The following is a 19,567-nucleotide window of genomic DNA, read 5'->3' as shown; positions in this document are numbered from 1 at the left end:
TGCGGGGCAGGGAAGCCAGGATGCTGGCGGCAGCTGCTTCCCTGCCCCTGCATCCAGCTTCTGCATCGCTGTCTGTGTCCGCTTCCCTGCCCCACCCCCCAGGCTTCTCCGATCACCCACTGATGACAGGGCAAAGGTGGCCTCCAGGACCAACCTTTGCCATGCTCCCTGGCTCTTGCCTGCGCCTGGGTTTCTGATCACTGTCTTCATCCTTCCCTTTTCGCTTTCCATCATTGTGAGTATGCAAATTAGCCGCCATCTTGGCTGGCAGTTAATTTGCATATCACCCTGATTAGCCAATGGGAAGGGTAGCGGTCGTATGCTAATTGCCATGTTTCTCTTTTATTAGATAGGATTATTATACCTCTAGTCCTTCCCTGTGTGGTTTTCTGCTTCCTACAAGTTTCTTTATCCTAATTTTGTGTATTTGCAGTGTTCTGAGACAGTATTCATTTTTTTCTACCAATGGAAGTGTCCCCATGACATCTTTTTCAGTTGATTATTTTAAAAAAGAACATAAAAAAGGAAAATAAGATGAGCTTTTCTACTGCAGTAGAACCAATTATGATATTGTGGAAATTAAGCAATCATATATCACTAGTGGCCCCATGCACGAATTTATGCACATTGAAAGGAAATGAATTAGAAGAAATATTTTAATATTGCTATTCACCTTTTCTCAATAATAGAAGTTTCAGAGATGAATTAAAATTAGTAAACTGTATATGAAAATAATATATAAAGTGATTAATAAATAAACAATAACAGCATGATATAACAACAACAAAGACATTATATAAAAACAACATTGATAAAACAATGACTAATAAATTGATTAACCTTATTCTAACACTGAGGCCAGTGTCAGATGGGGACGAATCAATTCTTTGAATCAGAACAACCTCTCCTCCACAGATCCTGTTAATACTTCAGCTTCAATTATGTTATGTCACAATCTTTTGATAATAAATCTAGTGCCATTCCAAAGACCCCATTTACTATTAAAATTTCTCAGTAGTATGATGATAGCACCTACTTTCAATTATAATTTATGATATGGCATTCCCAAAGTAGTAATATTTTTAAGAAACTTGATGGGAAAATTTTTTTTTGGCACAATCCATTGAATCTAGCATTATTGTCGATTACACTGTCGTCTCTGAGTCTTAATGCACCATCTGTTCCCCAGCCTTTTTCACAATGTGGGAAAAGAATAGGATACGTCATTGCATCTAATGTAGGAAACAGGACACTGATTTGTTTCATTTTAGTGGCATTCAGATTATTGGGATCTGGTTTACAATGAATGAACAAATCCCTTTCAAAAGGAGGTCCTCCAGTGTGTTTCTGAATATGACGGCAACTCCAGGTACACAGGGAGAATTGTATCTACCTGGATCACTGTTATGATCATATTTAATTGTCATTGTTACTTCTGTGCTACGACACCACGTTCTTTCAGCTTCAGAATGTTAAAAAAAAACTCACACACACAACCAAATTCACAATTGACAATGACAGATGAAAACACACACATGCGATTGGTGCCAGTGAGAGCTTTATATGTATCGTGCATGTGTGAGTCAACTTAGCCTTTTGATATATATAGAATAAACTTGCTTAATTAGACCTGCTTTCTGATGTAGCTAAAGTTTTTCCAGCCCAGTGAAGCACCCAACTTCTCTTTCAGGTAATTGTCAGCGACAGAGCAATAAATATTAACACGAAGCAGATTATTGTAGATTACGCAGGGAGAAGAAAGGGTAAAATATTTAACTGCAGCAGTGTTTGACTATATTCTGCACAGTGAGAAAATCTGAAGTCATTTTCAAGGTCCACCATTTTTTACTTCTTTTCAGTCGGGTCAAGTTTCTAAATTTCTGTTTTCCAGCTAATGAAAAGAAAATAGGATTCTACCGAGTCTCCTATCCACCTACTTCAGGACTTCTGTGAGGATCAAATGAGATGAGGCACAGGAAAATGCTTCACAGACATTTGGTTACAGTGTAAAATGTTTCCACCTGGGTGTCCATGGGCTGAAGTAACTGCAAGGAGGCTAGTCGCTAGGGAGAAGAAGCTAGGCGCTGCTACGTGACATCATTACCTGGGTGGTTGAACACTTAGCATTATATATATACTGATATACTGAGTGGCCAGATTATTATGACCACCTGATATTTATAGGCAAATTAGCTATAATTCCACTCTGAAGTTGCTAGAGGGCCATATCATTACAAACGTCGGAATAGCACAACATACCAAAGTATCGTTGCTGATCAAGTTCATCCTATCATGTTGAAGGCATATCCTAATGGAGATGGCTTCTTCCAACAAGACAATGTGCCATGCCACGGTGCTCATATTGTGCAGGAGTGGTTTCAAGAACATGAGGGAGATGTTACCTTGCTTAGGTGGCCCCCACAATCACCAGATATCAATCCAATTGAGCATTTGTGGGACAAAGTTAAAAGAGCCATCAGGAAGCTGGTTCCACAACCATCAAATCTCACAGAACTGGACAGTGCTATTCGTCAGGCATGGTGTCAGATTCCTCGCATCACCTTTCAACATCTCGTGGAGTCAATGGCAAGAAGAATTACCACAGTGTTGAAGGCAAAAGGTGGCCCAAGGAAGTACTGATGGGGTGGTCATAATAATCTGGCCGGTCATAATAATCTGGCCACTCAGTGAGCCAAAGTATCCACAAAATGCCAAAAATTCCTAGAGTCTAACACACTGCAAGGCAAAAGAAAGACACCGGAGTTTCCCTACATTGACAGTTTTCAGCACAAGCTGAATGCTTACCTTGATTGAGCCTCAGGGTGGAATGGTGGGTCACCGGCCAAGTGGCTCGGACAGGCTGGCTGCTGAGGTGACCTTGGAATTTCACTGAATAAGCAGTCTTACCCGGAGAACTGAAAAGATGAGGAGTTCCCAACTATGATGGAAGAGTGCGGGTTACCGACTGGCAGGGCAGCGATAGGCTTTTGATCCCGTTAATTTTCCATGTTGAGCAGCACCTCCCTGTCAGAAACACTGTCACTTCAGTGGAGTCATAGTCTGAATTCAGCCGCATATGAATGACCCTCATGACCTCAATCCTGTTCCTGGAATGTGGAACCTTGTAAATCTGGTCCTATGTTGTCTTTCCACCAATTTGTAACCATTTTTAAAACTTTATAGATTAGCAACAATGACCTGCTTATTTTACTGTCATTACTCAGTGCTACAAATTGGGCTATGTTCATTTGACTTAATTTCACTTTCAGGACACCCCTATGAGGTAGGCAATATATTTATCCCGAATGTACAAATGTGAAAACTGGTGCTTTTTAAAATTCTGCATTTTGCCCAAGTGTACAACTTCCTTTTATAGGTCCAAGAAATGTTAACAAGTCCATACATTTTATTTCATGCTAGAATAGAAAAATCAATACTATTAGAGTTTTCTATTGCTGTATAACAAATTACCATAAATTTAGTGGATTTAAACAACACAGTTTCTCTGGGTCAGATGTACAGGAAAAGATTTCTTGGGTCAACTGCTCAGGGTCTCACCAAGATGAAATCAGTGTGTTCTCTGTGGCTTTAATTTCATTTGGGGCTCAAGTTCCTCCTCAAAGTTCACTGTTTGTTGGAAGAATTCAGTTCCTTGGGGCTGTGACTGCAGAACTGATAGTGGCTGACTTCTTGAATGATGGGAGCCAAGAAGTCATCTCTTTTCAGAAACGGCTCCATCCTTTTTTAAGGGTCCACCTGGATTAGGCCACACCCACCCAGGCTAATATTCCTTGTGATTAGCTACAAGTTAACTGGTTAGTAACATCATAACCAGAGTAATATCCAAATTAGCTTCTGCCCATACACAGGGGGTGGGAATCATACAAGATGTGTATATCAAAGTCTTAGTAATCATCTTAAAGTTCAGTCTTCCACAGTAATTATCTTAATTTCCTAAGATCTGTTCTGGTGTTAACACTTAAAGTCCCATATCCCCAGGAAAAGCCTCCATTCACTGTCAAACTGGTACAGTTGGTCATCTTACTAGTGGAAAATGAAGTCTCTCAGCGAGCAACCTTTATGTACTATACCTAATGAAAGTCCAACTACAGGGAACCTGAGTTGAGTCCTGTTTTTCTCTGAAACAATGTTTGTAAAGATTAATATTCAGAAAATGTATCTATGGTCAGATGCCTCAGAGTCAGCATCATAGAAATATATATATATATATATATATCTTGGGACATATACCACCCATGTACACACCAAAGAATGTTCACAAATAGAACATTAGGGAGAGGGAAGAAATATCACATTTTCAGAGTTCCTTTTGAATGTGATGTGTGTGTCAATTAATAAATAGAGTAGCACCTCATTGGTGTGATATAAAACTCTAAGTGTAGACAATGATGGGTAAATTCAACAGTGCTTTCAGAACAAATCTAATTTAAATTTCAAACATCACTAAATAGCATAAATTTTCCTCCCTCAAAATTTGTCTTACACACTCCTACCTAAATTCAGTAAACATGGTGGCTGAAAATAAGAGTACAGTTGTAGAATAATTAACGTTTCACTGAGTACAGCATTGAATTGCAGCTTATTAGCACTTTTACTATAGTCTTGATTTTTCAGGTAAGTAAAATCAAAAGGAAAATGTGAATTCTTGATTTTAAAAAAATGAATTTTACATATGTCTCCTTTTTACCCCATTGACCTCCCCCTAGTCACCCCCACTCCCAGGCACATGCCCTCATACATGTAATACTTTAAACAATAAAAAATAAATTAATTAAAATTTAAAAATACACACATTTGTATTCGAGCACAGAAACACAATGTTAGGACCCTTGCACCACTGGGGTTGTTAAGAAAATAAAAATTAATGGAGAGAAAAAAAATAACTTGATATTTTGTTATGCACTTTGCTTTCTTCCCATGATTGGAAACGTGTTTTATAAATCAAAAACAGAAACCATGACAACTGTAATATATATATATATATATATATATATATATATATATATATATATATATGACTTTTTACAGAGAGGAAGAGGGAGGGATAGAGAGTTAGAAACATTGATGGTAGAGAAACATCAATCAGCTGCCTCCTGCACACCTCCTACTGGGGATGTGCCCACAACCAAGGTACATGCTCTTGACCGGAATAGAACCTGGGACCTTTCGGTCCACAGGCCGACGCTCTATCCACTAAGCCAAACCATTTAGGGTAACTGTATGTTTTCTATTCATTTATTTCTACTTAGATTGTTTTACATCATTTAAAAATGGAATGCAAATTCAAAAATATTTAGAATATTTTTTTTGTTCCCACAGTAGAATATAGCTTTTCAGCTTCTGTGGAATGTTGTTCCCTGGAGTACTCAGCATTGAAATGTGATACTTTGTATTGCTTTTGTCTATTTGAAAGGATAGATAAATGGCCATTGTTCTTATTATTTGATTCTAGCTTGAACTTCTCTCTCTTTCCTCTACATTGGAACAAATTCAGTTGAGTAAAAAGACAGTCCTTAGGCACCCACTTATAAGTGACTTCTAATTCTACTTTACATAGGTTTTACTATCAGCTCAAGGAATTTCTTCTGAATATTAAAAGATTTAAAAAACTCCACTCAAAATTAAATTTGACTTTTCACTTAAATTTCAGATACTTTTCTTTTTAATATTAATATTCACTACCCATATATACTCCCATTTATTGTACAAAGTTCTACTTCAGTCTATAGGTGAAAATCATTTGTTGCTTCGTGCCAAATATTTCTAACATAATATGTTTTTGTGTGGTTTTTATTTATTTTTTCCTGTGTAAGAATAATCTCCTGAGTTATTTTATTTGATCATTAAGCAAACTTCAGCAAAACACTCTTCACTGTTCTGATTCTTGTTCGTCATAAGCAAGAAGGCCAATACACCCCAAACCTGGACATTTCTGTTTTCTCTATCCATTTTCTTTAGAAAGTTAGAGTTGATATATTTGAAGAAGCACTTAGAAAGAAAAAGGGCAAGGATTTAATATACATCATGAGATTCTGCCCTATATGTTTCACTGTATTTTGGTAAAACATACTTGACATAATTGGTCATTCTGGAATCCTTCCCAGAAGCATAGGAGTGCCTACAATGGGACTAAAACTGAACTGCCAATGCTAAACCGAGACATTCATTTCAGACTTTTAATTCTATCATATGCAAATGTTGTTCCAGGCCTTACAATATAGAAAAAAAAGCTTCATGCAGAATGTTTTAGTACATCAAAGAGCACTGTTTCATGGCTACTGCCAATGTTCACTGTTAAACACAGGGGGCCTCAAAGGAAACACAGACTGCTAAGAAATAGAATATTCATCAGGTTATAATGGTTGATAATTATACTGCTACATTCCTAAGTTGTTTCCCAAAGGAAATGCAAAGCAACACTTACATGTTGTCATCATATCACCACCAACTGGCTAAGGGTGCTTACTAGGACAAAAATAAACTTTTAAAAGGAAAACAAACAAGAATAGAACAATAACATTCACTATTTGATATTAACTCATGGAGAAGCCAAATGCTCCAGAAGTTGCCTTTTTTTTAGATTGAATTCCACAACCTCAAATCTAAGACATTTTGGAAGCTGATATTCTGTTACTTTTGTAAGTCAACCAATTGTCAATCTATTTTTTAGCCCTGACAAATTTTGAAGAGTCGGTTCACTGTTAGTTTACTCCTTTATGAACCCTGTCCAAATAGACTATTTTGCATGTTCATTTGGTGACATTAGCTGAACATCCCAACTTTTTTTAAATCTTTATTATTCAAAGTATTAATTATACCCTATTGGCATCCCAACATTTTCAAAGAGGCGGCTTCTTACTGGCAGCTGATTAAACTTCATTATTCAGAACATTGAGATATAGTTAGGGGAATTTCTTCCAAGTCTGATCTAGACAATGTATATACATTGTCTTAGACAATTTCATTCAGCAGTGAAAAATTCCCAGAGAAACTGCCAACTTATAAAACTGCAAACCTGATTGGAATTATTAATTCAAAGCACTTACAAATAACATCATATTCTTAAATATTAGTTCTAACAATTAATTTCTAGTTATCAAACCCTCAGGTCCAGCTTTACATCTAAAGAACTCATCATAAGACACAATATGCATCTTGTAGGTATTACTGTAGAATATATATATATAATCTGTGTGTGTGTATGATCCTATAGACATATTTGAAAAACTATAGTCCTTTCCATGATGATGATCCTTATAGCTTTGTCTAGGTGATTATATAATGTCTTTTTTCTTAGTCTTTAACTCATTTCCAATACAATTATTTAGATCTGGCAAGGGAAATGAGGCTTCTTAGTGTTTTAGATGCATAGATGGACACATAGATGGATGCATAAAAATTGCACATCCACCCCTGGCTGCGTAGCTCAGTTGGTTAGAGCATCATCCTGACATGCCAAGGTTGTGAGCTTAATTCAAGTCAGGGAACATATAAGAATCAACCAATGAATGTATAAAGAAATAAGTGGAACAAACAATATATCTTTCTCTGTCTCTGTCTCTCTCCCTTCCTCTCTCTAAAAATCAATCAATAAATAAAAAAATTAAATTGCATATCCTATTTGGCTCTATCCATATTTGTATTTTAACTTTCTTTCATTCTCATTTTCTACTAAGAAAATAAGTGTTCTTATAGCAAATGGATTTATTCCTTTGTCTTAATTCTGGCTTCCACTATTCTAGTTTTGTTTGTAAAACCACAACCATCTCCAAACAAAATTCTTAGTCTCAATTATCTTTGTCCTCAAATCCACTCTCCATAACACCTGCAAATTTATCTTTTCAAGAATCACTTACAACGTGCAATCCTATATGTCCGCATTTTATAAAGGCATCCTGTTGTTTACTAGATAAAATGAAAACTAATCATTACAAATGAAAGCTTCTCTGACTACCTGCTCCCATAATGATTTCAGAGCAGGCATACTGAAAAACATTTCAAGCAAAGTGATATGCCAAGGGGCACCAGACCAAAGAAAACATAGGACATTGCAGGCAGGTCAGTACACCTAGAATGAGCAGAGGATTAAGAAAGAATGGTAGGAAGGCATGCTCTGGCAAGATCACTATGGGCCTTGAAAATCATTAAAAGAAAGAAGGGAATAAAGTAGGGAAATAGCATGTTCAGATTAGTATTTCAAAAACTTTACTCAATCAGCGTGAGGGATAGATTTAAGAGATTAGGTTCGGGGGTGGGGGAGTGGAAAAGCTTTTGTAACGGTCACATTTGTCTGCTCCAAGTTATAGCTTGTGGACAGTATTGATGTTAAACCTCTTTAACAAGGGCAAGTGGGATGCAGCACTTTCTCTCTTTTCCAAAAAAACTGTCTCATGTCAGTCCAACATGAATGCTAATCTCTGTTCTGTATCCATGTCATTTTTCAGTTCAATTCTTTCTAAGGACTTACTACCAAAATTAAAATAAAATTCAAATTCCTTTCTGTGTCTTACAAAGTTCTATATGACCTTTGCTCTGTCCATATCCATGAGCTCATCTCATATCACATTTACCTGTAGATAGTCCAACCACCCTAGCCTTATTTTTTTTTTAAATTGATTTCAGAGAGGAAGGGAGAGTGAGATAGAAACATGAATGATGAGAGAGAATCATTGATTGGCTGCCTTCTGAATGCCCCCTAGTGGGGATTGTACCCACAACCCAGGCATGTGCCCTTGACCAGAATCGAACCTGGTACCCTTCAGTCCATAGGACGATGCTCTATCCACTGGCTAAACTAGGTAAGGCCCAGCATTATTTTATTATTAGAATAAATAAAAGGCTTGACTTCAGTTGTTTATTCATGCTAAAATGTACCAACATCCTTTCCTTCACTCTCTCTAATGCTACTACAGCTGATTCCTTTTTATTCTTCATATCAAATCCTAGATGTCACATCAAAGTTGTCATTCCTGGCCACTAAATTTAAAGGCATCAACAGGACATTTACATCACATTTTAAAAACTGTATGGGTAGTACATATTCCTTGCTACTTTTCTTGTCGTTTGTTGATTTGTTGGTATTTATATTTGTTTATTGTCTGTCTTCTTTCATCACTAGAATATACACTATGAGAAGACAAGAACCTTGTCCATTTTATTCAATATTGAATTTCCAGGGACAAAGACACAGTAGGTTTTTAATAAATATTTGTGGAAAGAACAGATGAATCAAGTGGACACTTGCCACACTGGGAATGAAAACTAGAACTCTGTTTACAAAATCAGTACACATGTGTTAAAAAAACATTATGAAAATAATTATTTTATTTTTTATTTATTTTAATTTTCACTTTAAATCTTTTTATTTTATTTTTCAACCATTGGGACTGGTGGAAAAGGTGAAGGTATTAAACAGTACAAATTGGTACTTGCAGAGATTAATTATGTTTTATGTTTAATTTTTCTTCATAGCAATACACAACTGAAGCATATACACAATGTGAAAATCAATGAATAAGACTACTTTGTACCTTGTAAACACTAAAAGAGATGTATGCTTTGTAGTTTCTGAGATTGAAAGAAAATTCCAACAAAAATCTGATAAACTACAAATACTTAGTGGGAAAAAATATACATATATACTGAATATATAAATATACAATTTCCTGAGCCTTGATCCACATTTGACAAATTTTCTTTACTATAAACATGTTATTACTTAAACAAATTTTATCACACAAATGTATCATCTAAGATATTTTCTGGTAGATAACACTAAATGAGACTCTTTCTATTAACATTTGCTTATAAAGTAAGCCAATGTTTTCAATGGCCTTTATTGTTTCCCTGAGGTTTTACATTTGCTTTCACTTATTGTGCAGAAAAATCTTACATGCACTCATTTATTATTGGTTACTGTAAACAAAGAATTTTGACCAATAGGACAGAAAAGTGAGTACAGAAGTAGATCTATCTATTTTCTGAGATGTGATTTATGACAACCAAGTATAAATGTGGGAAGAAGAAGAACAGACAATTCAAATATGATTAAGAAACATATGAAAAGGTTCTAAGCCTTATTATTTACTAAAATGCAAATTAAATCACAATGAAATATCCTACAAACCCACCAGAATGACTGAAATGGGAAAAAAAGCATCTGTTGGCAAGGATATAGACCAACCATAACTCCTTTACCCTGTTGGTCAAAGTGTAAATTGGTGCAGCAACTTTGAAAAACGATTTGGTGTTACAGTTACATCAAACTATTTGGTGATTCACTATTTGGTGAATCAATCTCTCTGATTCATGGTTTCACTTCACAGTCTTTCAGTTACTTGTAGTCAACTATGGTCCAAAAGAAAAAGAAACCCTCATTCACTCCTGGTGGGAATGTGTACTGGCACTACCACTATGGAAAATAGTATGGAGGCTCCTAAAAAACTGAGAAAAGAGTTACCATATAACACAGCAACTGTTTCTCTGGGTATCTACCCAAACAATTTGAAAACATTTATTCTCAAAAATATATGCACCCTATGTTGACTGGAGCATTACTCATGGTGGCCAAGACATGGAAACAACCAAAGTGTCATTAGATAGATGATTGAATAAAGAAGATGTGGTACATATATAAAATGGAATACTGCTCAGCCATAAGAAGAGATGAAATCCTTCCATTTATGACAACATGGATGGACCTTGAAAATATCATGCTAATAAAGCAGACAGGAAAAAGCCAAGAACCATATGATTTCACTCATACGTGTGATATAAAACTGAAAGCAACAAATTAACAAACAAGAAAAACACAGATCAGATAAAAATATGGTGTTTACCAGAAATAAAGGGGCTTTTGGAGTAGTAAAGGGTAAAGAGGTCAAATATATGGTGATGGAAGACAACTTGACTCTGGGTTGTGGGGGCACAATGCAATATACAGATGATGTACCATAGAATTGTACATTGAAACCTATATAATAGTATTAACTATTGTCACCCCAATAAATTTAATTTAAAAATAAAAAAAAACAAAAAAATCTACATTCAATTTTAAATAAAAAATATATTAAATAGAAAAATCCCATAAATAAACATAAATTTTAAATTGTGCGTCATTCTGAGTGGTGTAATGAAATCTCCCACTATCCCACTTCATTCTGCCAGGGATGTGAATTATCTCTTTGCCCAGCATATCCATGCTTTCTGTATACACTCTCCAACTGTTAGTCACATAGTAGCCTTATCAATTATCAGATCAACGGTTGCTGTATTTTAGTGCTTGTGTTCAAGTAAACATTGGCTTTTGTAATAATGACCTCAAAGTGCAAGAGTAGTGATGCTGGCAATTCACATATGCCAAAGAGGCCATGAAGTGCTTCTTTTAAGTGAAAAGTGTACAATAAAATACTTTGAGAGAGAGAATAACCACAGTCACATAACTTTATTATAATACACTGAGTGGCCAGATTATTATGACCACCCCATCAGTACTTCCTTGGGCCACCTTTTGCCTTCAATACTGCAGTGATTCTTCTTGGCATTGACTCCATGAGATGTTGAAAGGTGATGCGAAGAATCTGACACCATGCATGATGAATAGCACTGTCCAGTTCTGTGAGATTTGATGGTTGTGAAACCAGCTGCCTGATGGCTCTTTTAACTTTGTCCCACAAATGCTCAATTGGATTGAGATCTGGTGATTGTGGGGGCCACCTAAGCAAGGTAACATCTCCCTCATGTTCTTGAAACCACTCCTGCACAATACGAGGACCATGGCATGGAGCATTGTCTTGTTGGAAGAAGCCATCTCCATTGGGATACACCATCAACATGATAGGATGAACTTGATCAGCAACGATACTTAGGTATGTTGTTCTATTCCGACGTTTGTAATGATATGTCCCTCTAGCAACTTCAGCGTGAAATTATAGCTAATTTGCCTACAAACGTCAGGTGGTCATAATAATCTGGCCACTCAGTGTATCCTATCTAATAAAAGACAAATAGGGTAATTAACCGTACTTCCGATATGCTTCTCATTTTCTAATCAGGATGGCATGCAAATTAACTGCCAACCAAGATGGAGGTTAACCTTCAACAAAGATGGCGGCTAATTTGCATACTGCAGGCAGGCGGGACAGTGCCATCCCGCCTGCCCCGCTGCCATCCAGGCCTGCTATCTGCACCTGGGGCGGCAGGCAGCCTGTATGGGACCTGACCCAGGGCTGGCGGGCGGGATCACAGTGATCCGCCACTGGCCACGTGCACAAATGGCCCTCCGAGCGGATCTGAGGATGGCGGGTGCTAATGCACCGATCTGCCAACACACGCACCCGGGCCGCCTTTGCCCTGCGCAAACTATGCAGCTGGGAGAGGGGAGTGGGGCTGTTGGGAGCAGGGCGGGAACTGCCCGGGGTTTGGGGTTTGGGTCAGGTAGCCCAGAGCAGAGTGCAAACTATCCCTACTGGTAGCTGCTTGCTCATTCACTTACTTGCTCATTCATTCACTCATTCACTCACTCAGCAAACCCTCTCAGGTCCCTGGCACCAGGCCAAGCACTGAAGTTGAAGCAGGATAAGACAGAGCTATGTCCTCAAGATGTTAGTAATTCAGTAGGCAGTCAGGAGAGGGGCGCCAGGCCACTGGGAGCAGGGCAGGAACTTTCCCGGGGTGGGCATCAGGCAGCCGGGAGTGGGGTCGAACTTCTGCCCCTTAGCTGCTTGCTCATTCATTCACTCATTCACTCACTCATTATTCACTCACTCACTCAGCAAACCCTCTCAGGTCCCTGGCACCAGGCCAGGCACTGAAGGTGAAGCAGGATAAGACAGAGCTATGTCCTCAAGATGTTAGTAATTCAGTAGGGCGAAGCAGGCACATGAACGAGGCAGTTGTATGCACAGGTGCACTGTACTGGGTTTGGTGAGGGCTGTAACTAACGCCGACTTTGTTCTCTTGATAAAATGAGGCCTTGGGAGCCAGGCCGCCCCAATCCTGTAGGCCTATGCCTAGGCCAGGAGTGGCTGGGGTCCCGGAACATGACAGAGGGTGCAGGTCTGGCTGAGGGGTCTGGCCCCACCCCTCACCCTCACCCCCAAGTGCACAAATTTTTGTGCACTGGGCTACTAGTATTATTATAGTTGTTTCATTTTATTATTAGTTATTATTAATAATATCTTACTGTGCCTAATTTACAAATTTAATTTTGTCAAATGTATTTGTGCATGGGGGAAAACAGTATGTATAGGGTTTGGTGCTACCAGTGGTTTCAGATGTCCACTGGGGGTCTTAGAATGCCAAGCGTAAGTGAGGACTACTCTACCTACTAAAGCTGAACATGTGCTTGCCCCATGACCCAGTGATTCTACTTTGGCATATAACCCACAGAAATGCCTACACTCTGTATACTGAAAGACATGAATTAAAATGTTTATGGCAACACTATTTGTAAAATCCCTAAACTTGAAATAATGCTTAGCAAAAGAATGCATACACTAAATAGTATCTACTGTATGTTCCCACTATTTAAGTACAAAAATAGACAAAACTAATATTTTTTGGTAGATATCAGGATAATGATTTTCCTGAGGGCATGAGTAATGAGAGACAGCAGAGCACATGGTTTTCTAGAGTATTGGTACTGTTATGTCTCTGGATCTAAATACTGATTACATAAATGTATTCAGTCTGTGATTATTTATTAAATTGTACATTTATAAGATGTTTCTTTTCTGTACATATATTAAAATTTAAGTACAGATTTGAAAATATATTTCTGAATGCTAACTATATTCTAGCACTTTTAAGGGTGAGGGACAAATAAGAGATGAACAAACTGATATGGTCCCTGCCTTTAGAGACCTTACCTTTAGTTAGGGAAAATAGGAAGGCAAACAATAAGCAAGTAATCATGCAAATAAAATAGTAAAATATAAATGTTATGATAAATACGACAAATATGTTGCCTGACTGCACTGAGCTTACTTTCCAACAGAAAAGCTAGACAGCCTAAACTGGTAATTTCAACAAAATGTGCTAAAAGTTATAATCTCAAAAGTACAGTGCACTATGCTAATCTAGGGGCTGCAGATAAGAAGTGGGGTTTGAGCTGAAATGTGAAGCATTCGTCAGTAGTTATATGGAGAATGGAGAATTGACACTAAGACAAATTCCATGACCTGAATCTTTGAGTCTATGTTTGAAGAGCAGAATTGTTGAAGCTTAGAAATCAAGGGAAAATATGTAACAGAATAGAACCATAGTAGTAAGCAAGAGTCAGATCATAAGGCCCTCTAGACAAGGTTAAGGATTTTGTATTTTATCCTAAGTGTAATTGGATGTCAAATTTTTAGCAGAAGGGTCATATAATTTGATTTAGAATCTTAAAATATTATTCTGGCTGCAAGGTAAAATGAATTGGGCACTAGATTTCAGTTAGACTATTGTAGTACACCAGGAAAGATAATAACTTGGAACAAAGTGATAGCAATTGAACTGGAAAGAAGTAGACTACTTGGAATATATTTTAAAGGTAAAGTCAATTAAATTAGCTCCCATCTTAGAGAGTAGTGAGAGAATACAAGGAATTGATAATTCTTAAGTTTGGAATTTCAGCAGCTAATGGTACTCTCACCTACACAAACAGCTCACTCTATTTTGGTCTCTATTCAGATGTAACCTAAGTAGAAAGGTTTTCCCTGACATTTTTATCTAAAATAGCAATTCCCATCACTCTTTATACCCTTATCATTCTTTATTTTCCTTCCTAGCACTTATAATGTAACATTTTATTTTTTATTTGTTGACCTCCCCAAAAAATATATGTTCCATAAAAAGAATGTTGTCTGTTTTGTTTACCATTGTATCCGTGTCTAAAATGACAACTGGCATAATAGATGTTCAATAAATATTTGCTAAGGGATAAATATTCTGAATATGGAGAACATTTATGGAAGTATAGATTGGGGAAAATCAAAGTTTTTGTTACTTTAAATTTGAGATACTTATTACACATCCAAGTAGACATGATTAGTAGTTTAATACACGAGTCTAGAGACCAGGAAAAGGTCAATGACAGGGGTATACATTTAGTTGTCATCAGCATATAGATAGTATTTAAACTGGTTTAATTGAACTACATGCTGTCATGATGCTAATTGGTACTTTGCAATTGGGCCCTTGTCCCCTTAAAATGCTGTACTGAGACTGCCATGTGAAGAACCTGATCCAGCCTGTTGGAGGATGACAGAGAATATAGAAAATAACTGAGGTGTCCCAATTGACTGCTAGTATCAACTGCAAAATTTTTGAATGATACCATCTTGGATCTTATAGCCATTACAGCCGCCACCTAACCATAACTTCAAAAGTGAGACTAGATTAGAAGATCAAAAGACTATGTACTAGTTAGCTCACAGATTCAGAAGTGGCTTTTAAGCCACTAAGACGTGAAGTATTTTGCTACATAGCAATAGTTAACTGAAACAGTCAGCAAAGTTGAGACTGAACTAAGGCAGAAATAAGTTAGAGAAAGCAATTAGAGAAAATAAATATAGATAGAATAAATAAAATGATGAGGAAATGGGTGTGAATAATAAAGGAGAGAAACAGATATTAACAAAGAAGATTTCAAAGAAGCAGCCAAAGGAATAGAGGAAATGAAAATAAAATGTCATAGAAAGGAATACAGTATTCACATAGAGTGGTAAAATGTACCAAAACTTTTGATAGATGAAAAGATGAACATATTTAAATGTTTATTATATTTAGTGAGAGCACATAACAATACTTGTAATTTATTATTGTAATTAACTGTCAAATGGATATATAAATAATTCAAAAAGTTTAAGCCCTTCATCATATAAGCATCATTGATAATTGATTTAATATATTAGTGACTATTTTCATTTTTAGAAGTATGATCATTGTACCCTTTTCCAGTAATGTAATTTCTTATTATAAAATTATTTCTGGGAGGAAATAATAACATGCTTCAATCATTTCACCTTGAAGTTTTTCATAGAAAAAATATACAATTTTAAAGATTGTATTTGATTAGGAGAAACGTCTGGTACTCAAGAAGGGTATTGTGACATTTAACTTTGTTGAAATTATTTTAATCTGCCAAACATATTTATCAAAATTTTCTCATTAAAATATAGCTTTAAATGCAAAAATGTCTTATTTAAATCTATAATGTATTACCTCAATATCTTTCTTCTCAAGTGAACAAAAAACTTGTGCTCCTTTTAAAAAGAAGTACTTGTAAATATGTTTTATACATTTTATAAATGTATTATAAGGGAAAGGATATAAGTAACTAAATATTATTTTAAAACAAACATACTTTTTTCTTTTTAAATTAAATGTATTGAGATGACATTAATTAATAAGATTATATGGGTTTAAAGTGTACATTTCTATGATACATTATCTATATATTGCATTGTGTGTCCACCACACAAAGTCATATCATCTTCTGTCACTATATATTTGGCCCCCTTCACCTTTTACTATCCTCTACCCACCCATCCCCCTGGTAACCACCATATGTTGTCTCTGTCTTTGAGTTTTATGTTTGTTTTTCCTGTTTATTTTTTGCTTTCAGTTTTATATCCCATATATGAGTGAAATCATATGTTTCTTAACTTTTCTGCCTGCTGTTTTTCTCTTAGCATGATATTCTCAAGATCCATTTATGTTGTCACAAATGGCAGTATTTCATTTCTTCTTATGGTTGAGTAGTATTCCATTGTATATATGTACCACATCTTCTTTATTTAATTATCTAGCAAAGGCCACTTTTGTTAACAGAAACACGTATAGAAATAAATTTTAAGGATCTTGGATATATGCCTTTTATTACTTTACACTGTTCATGCCTGTAAATATCAATATAATGCTCTAATTGAGACTTCCCTACACAAAGGCTGCTTCCCAGAATTGTTTACATATGAGATTTGCTCCATGCTACATCCCTTCTTACCTGCTCTTACTACTTTGGAGTTTTAATTGTCAAAAGTATGCATGAGGCCAGAAATGTAAGGACCTTTCAATTTAATAAATTACTGTACATACTCTCACTACATAAGTGAGGCTATTGATGCAAAGAATTGTATTGGTGTAGCAGAAATATTTTCTCCCTGTATGTACTAAGCACCATTCCAACTGAAACTTAAATTTAAAAAAAAAACACAAAAAATAATTATCAAGTCCCAACACTATGTCTTCTTCAACCCTGCACCTCTATCTAATCTCAATACCCAGTATGTTCTCGAGTCCAATGAAAAGTGTATGGAAAAAAATATAGTTAAAAATGGTGACGTTAACTTGGATTTTTTTTTCATTTCCCCCCATAAATCACTATAAATAAGAAGAGTGGGAGACAGAAAAAAAAACCTTTATCTGTATTAAAATTAGGAGATATTTCAAATTCTGCATGAGAAAAGAAAAGAAAGACTACCCAAAGTTTTGGTAGAAAGTAGAAGTGAGGCACTATAAGAAAACAGAATGCCTATGGCTGAAGATCTCAGAAAAATCTAACCAAATAAGTAGTATAATCTGAAGTAAAAAAATGATAACTTGTTTAATACAACAGAAATGTTCAAGGATAGTAGTTGAAGCTTTCCTGAACCCCATTCATTATGAAGTCTTGAGAATCTATGAATGTGAGGTCCAACCAAAAATAATATAAACATGAAATACGTATAGAAAATTATTATCAATAAAGGGAAAAAATAAAGGCTCCATCTGTCTTAATTGTAGTTTCCTGCACCAAAAAAACCTCTCTTACATGTTGTCATTTTATGTCAGGAGAATATTTGATAGTTTAGATAACCACATTGTTCCCTCTCTCACACAAGCTTCCTAAATACGGCCATTTCAGTAAGAATGTAACATATACAGAGGTGAATAATATAATTAGATTTCAGTTTCAACTTTGACAACTAAATTGCTTATAAGTGGTCACTCCTGTCCTCACAATAAGAAAAATATGAACACACTGAAAAAATGATTGTGATGAATTTCTGGAGTCTAAGTGTGCACTAGCATTGAGAATGTCAAACTGCTGGAAACCACAGTCTTAGGGATGCCTCCAATCTATTCAAAACTTAGAAATCCCATGAGGTTTTCAAGGTAGAGTTAAGAAAGATCTCTCTTGATAAGGAGAGAGGAATAGTGGCCATTTTGAAATATACCAAAGGACTCAACATAAAAATGAATTTAGCAGAGCATGTCTCACTTGGGGGAACGCCATTTATTCACCTGTAGCACCATATAGCCTTCCTGTCTCATATAAGGCGGTGGGAGGGAGACAAGAAATGAATATGAAGGTCATAGCCTAAGTACATAAATCAGTTAAAAGACTAAAATTTAATCATACTAGTATAGAATGCTTCCCGTCCTCCCCACATTACCATGACACAACAGGGCTCCAGTATAATGACAGTGGATTACAGTTAAAAGAGCTGTAAGATGTACTAGTAAACTCTCTCTGAGGAGTAGTCCAAAGTCAAAAGAGGAGACAAAAACATTAGAGGAATTTGCAGTCTTGACACCTCTAGCTACCACCAACATTATGCAAGCCAAATTGAAATACATATTTATTTAATTCAGTTCCTATTACCTGATACATGTTTGGATTTAAACAGTAGATTATGAAACACAACAAAACATATTCAGCAGATGAAAAGCAATCACTACATACAAATTCAAATATGACAAGATAATATAATTATCAGGTAGAGAGTTTAAATAGCTGTGATTAATTAGTCAAGGGTGATTAATAAGTCAAAGGTTGCTATTAAAACAATTAGACAACAATGTACAATAGATGAATATCCTAAGCAGAGAGATTGAAACTTTAGGAAAGAATCAAAAGGAAATATTCAAATTAAAGATAGTGTTACAAAAATGAAGAATGCCTTTATGGGCTCATTGGAAGACTGGCCACTGCTGAGAACAAAATCAGTTAGTTTGAATTCAGGTCAATAGAAAGTTCAAAAAATAAAATGCAAGGAAAAATTAATTTTAAAAACAACAGCAAATCAAGAACTGTGGCACAATAACAAGAGAGGTAACATATGTGTAATGTGAATACAAAAAGGAGAAAAAATACAGAAAAAAGTACCAGAAATATTTGATGAAGTAATGGCCAAGAATTTTCCAGACATCAAGCAACATACGCAAGAATCTGACAGACATCAAGCCTCATAAATAGCAAAAATTACACACCTAGGCAAAGTATAATCAAACTGTAGAAAACCAAAGAAGAGAAAATCTTGGAAAGAAAAAAAAAAGAGAGAAAGAAAACACCTTACAAATAGAAAGACAAGAAGAGTTCCAATGGATTTCTCATCATTAATAGTGCAGGGAAAAATATGTAGAATGAACTATTTAAAGTAATAAAAAAAACAAATTCTGTATTCATTAAAGTTATCCTTCAAAAGTTAAGGAAAACTAAAGGCTCTGTAAGGAAAATAAAAAGTGAGGGTCATCATTTTTCAGCAGTAGTGCCCTGCAATAAATATTAAATGTAGCTATT

The sequence above is a fragment of the Myotis daubentonii genome, chromosome X (genome assembly GCF_963259705.1).
Source record: "Myotis daubentonii chromosome X, mMyoDau2.1, whole genome shotgun sequence".
NCBI lineage: Eukaryota > Metazoa > Chordata > Mammalia > Chiroptera > Vespertilionidae > Myotis > Myotis daubentonii.
This window is presented reverse-complemented; position numbering follows the sequence as displayed.